This window comes from Cyprinodon tularosa, unplaced genomic scaffold (genome assembly GCF_016077235.1).
Source record: "Cyprinodon tularosa strain WSP-4 unplaced genomic scaffold, ASM1607723v1 ctg31, whole genome shotgun sequence".
Taxonomy (NCBI): Eukaryota; Metazoa; Chordata; class Actinopteri; order Cyprinodontiformes; family Cyprinodontidae; genus Cyprinodon; species Cyprinodon tularosa.
The window spans coordinates 2260124-2264180 of record NW_024039019.1 but is presented as its reverse complement, the minus strand read 5'-3'; positions in this window follow the sequence as shown (position 1 = coordinate 2264180).

The window sequence follows — 4057 nt, the reverse complement described above, 5'->3', positions numbered from 1 at the left end:
GGGCTCTATTGTCTTCGCTGTGGATGACATCATCCCCCACCAATGGTGTAAGCACGAGACAAGCGGAGCAGGGGCGAGCACGCGGCACGCGCGGGCTGGTGGGGGAGGAGGATTCAACGGGCAATATGGGGGGGTAAATATAATAAATAAAAACATCAAAATACAGAATAGAGTCTCCCCTTTCTGGATTTGATATTAAACATAAAAATATCTAATTATGCTTAAATGTTAATTTACAATGTTATTATTGTTAACTAAAAACATAATAGATAAAAAAAAAACATTTTGTTAACTGAAATAAAAATAAAATGTAGGTCTTTCAAAAAAAAATCTAAATCTAATTGAAAGTTTTATAGGAAATTAAAAGTTTTGCTCAGACTGGTAATCTGTGATATCGGGCATGTCCCTGGTTTCATGGTTGTTTTAAGAGATCTGACCCACATGCAGGGAACCACTCAGAGAACCAGGGGAAAAGTTAAACAGGTTTATTGGGGGAATTAGTACAGGAGTTGGATCTGGAACTCAGAGAACTGGTGAACCGGAACAGGAAGGTCTGGAGGGGAGATCACAGCAGGAACCATAGGAAAAGTGACTGAAGCTTGAATACTGATGGAGTGGGACTCACGTTTGAGGGGGTTCTTGTTTATCCTTGAATCCAGCCACCGTGGGTTTATCCAGAGAAGAGGGAATGACAAAAAAAAAAGTAAGACTCAGAGAAACAAAGACTGAGGTTAGACTCAGCTAATCTCAGCTTGGCTAGAGTACCCAAAACTGGCAAACACTCTGGCGTCGAGGCAGTGACAGCCCACTGCTCAAATACTCCTCCAGTAATGATACAACCAGGTGTGCAGGGAGGCCCAACGAGGACGGAGCACCACCTGGTGGTGGAGGGAGAAAAACATACAAACAACCCACACAAACTGGATTCCTAACACCCAGAGGGCCGGTCCTATTTTCAACAAATCATACTGGCTCCAACATTTACTCTCCAGCCGATGCACCTACCTGTGACAGGAAATAACTCAAGGGGCTCAAGAAGTAATACAATGTTAACTCCTTAAATTATGCATTTAGTATATATAGCCCTTCCTTGTCATGCTCATCCTTGTGATGGTTGGCATATGGTGTCATTTTCTATTTCTTCAAACTGTAAAATCCTATTTCTTCAAACTATAAAATGCAACAAACTAAATTATAATAAAACTAAAATGCTTTCTTTAAACCAACCTACGATGTTCCTCTTATATTTAGCGAATCTATGTTGAATTATATTGCAAAAATATGTTGCATCCATGATGGGGTTTTGCATCTAAAGGCAAAAAATTTCCCTTCTTAGGTCCGTTGTTGCCAGATTTCCCAATCTGAGAGTTTAGGAATGGCGGCCTATGGGTAAAACATGTTTTTCTTTAGTTTTATGGCCTAAGAGATCAATAGACTTTGGTTCAAATTGGGCGAGATTTCATATATCCAGGCGGTTTATAAAAAATTTTTGGGATGGAAAACTGAGTCGGCAACCCTGCTGATGTGGTGAGTGGGAACATTATGCAGCAGCGTGTAGGGAAGGGTTGGGGCAGGGGGCGTTGTAGATGGGCCGGTGTAAATGGAAAAATGCCAGGGCCGAAAATTGTTCTCAGTCCGAGCCTGGGTGCAGGTACAGACGGTCAGGCCATTTATGTTGCAGCAGCTAATTGAGGTTTTATTTCAATTATTTCTTTTTTTAAATTACTTGTTCTAATCTCCAGTATGTAAATCGTAAACTGAAACAATGCTTAAAAAAATACAAAATGAACTAAAGTAGCTAACAAATACTTAAAATAAAACTGAAAATCAGAAGTGAAAACTATATAAAAATAAAAATAAATGAAAATGTCAAAATTAGTTAAACCTTTTTCACCCTCTTACTCTCTGTGTTGTTTTGGTTTTGTTTTAACAGTAACAACTTGCAAAAGTACTATAACCACAGAAAGAATGATAAACTTAAACAAAGACAAACTAGATCATATTTGTGATGTGAAAGAAGCGGAAATTGATGCATCTGTTTTTAAATACATTTGTTATGAATAAACATCTGTAGACATAATTTGGTCTTCATAAAATGGATGAAACTTAGGTTAGATACATCCATCTCTAAGCATCGTTTTAAAGTCCTGGAACTGATTTTAACCTGGCTTTGGGTATTGGTTTCAGATGGGCCTTTCTAGCACATCCTTAAGAATTTGTTCTTAAAACCAAAAAACATCAGAATGTTACAAAAGCAAAAAAAAAAAAACAAAAAAAAACAACAAAAGAAACACAAGTAATATAAGTGGCAAGTACAGCTTTTTTTAAGATCAGCAGTGAACCTTTATGTCATTCTTTACTTTTATTTTTTACTGCCTTTACTGTCAAAGATAGATTCAAAGATGATGCTAATAAGAATAATGCGGTATTTAGCTTTAATTACATGCATGAATATTTTCTGTGTTGTCTTAGATCAGGGGTCTTCAACGTTTTCCAGGCCAAGGACCCCCAAACTGATGGCGAGATAGCCACTCTATTAAAAATATTATTATTCTAACGAAAGTAATTTCGCCCTGGGATTATTAAGGTATTTCTTATTCTGATTCCTGGTTGATGGAACAGGTGTTGTGAATGAAACGGTGCTCAGCTTGAAAGAGCTCCTGTGTGTCGCTGAATGTGTGCATTGATGACTGAAAGACATCTTCTGCCTCCATTTATCTGCTTACTACAGTGTGTTGAATTCATGTTAATGTGTATTTAAAGACATTTCAATTAGTAGAAAAAAATAGCAGGAGGAATATAAAAAAAAAGCCTAATAAATCAAAACTTTCGCGACCCCCATGCAGTACCTCCAAGGACCCCCTAGGGGTCACGGACCCCCTGTTGAAGACCTCTGTCTTAGATCATTTAAAGTATTATTTTATTATTATTATTTATTTATTTTTTTTTATTCCCTGAGGTTATATTGGATATATTGTAAATAACTTTAGCTGGAGACCTTATAGTTTCTGTTTATTTAGTTTTAGCTGTCTGTTCTTTATTCTTGCTTTCTAAATAGCTGGTTTCTTCTTAGTTGACTAAACCACAGAGCAGCTGGTTTATTGATTGATTGACTTTATTGATCTAACAGTGGAGAAATTCACTTGTCACATTGGCACGTGACATATTTCCCTCTTAAGAAGTGTCAGGTGCATTATAAATCCAATATAACGTAATCTTTATGATCAATTTAGATAATTTTTTGATATTATAAATCCTTTTTTCTCATTCAATTATTTCAATAAAAAAATTAACAGCTTATTCTTTTCTCTATGGACTCTTTTGAGGCTGTATTATCTTTAGTAGCAGAGCGCCCTATTTCTCTGCTCTAAAGAAAAGGAGATGATTGGCAGGGATGTCACATTGACCAGAAAGTCATTTTCTCATTGTGTAAAATCTCAAAGAAGTAGAGAGCCATGAGTTGAAGGGCTAATTTCAGCTCTTAAAGCTGCTTTAGATGGCATGGCTGCAGAGAAAAGGGGTGAACTGTGTCTGTGATGGAAGGTCATGTTTTATCTATCCCCTGCACTGGAATGATCCCTTTGTTTTTTTCACCCTTTTTCAATATTTGATATTGTTTTATGTATCTTAGCTTAATTTTACTAATGTAAAGCTCAGTGAAACTGAGGTCTGTTGTTGCTGCAGGATATAATTATCTTTAAAGCCTCAGAGAAGATCCACAGCTTTAGCTGCAATTTGTATTAGCTTCTCTTCTATATCTCCTGAAACACATGTTGCAGTTTCCCAAAGAGAAATTATGACTTAATGATAAATCCCCTGCCAACACTGAAATCACTTTATCTCAGCAGTGCTAGTCACAGCTGTTATTTTAATGGATAAAGTATTTTATATTTTCAAATTAACACCCTGAGCCTAACAGTAGTTAACATCCCATTTGTTAGGGGTCTTGGCATATGTTGCTTCTGAAAAAATAATGTGTGAATCTGGTATGTGAAGGGATTATCACATTCTGATAATATATGAGAGTATGATAAGTTACGTATATAGTTACAGCTCT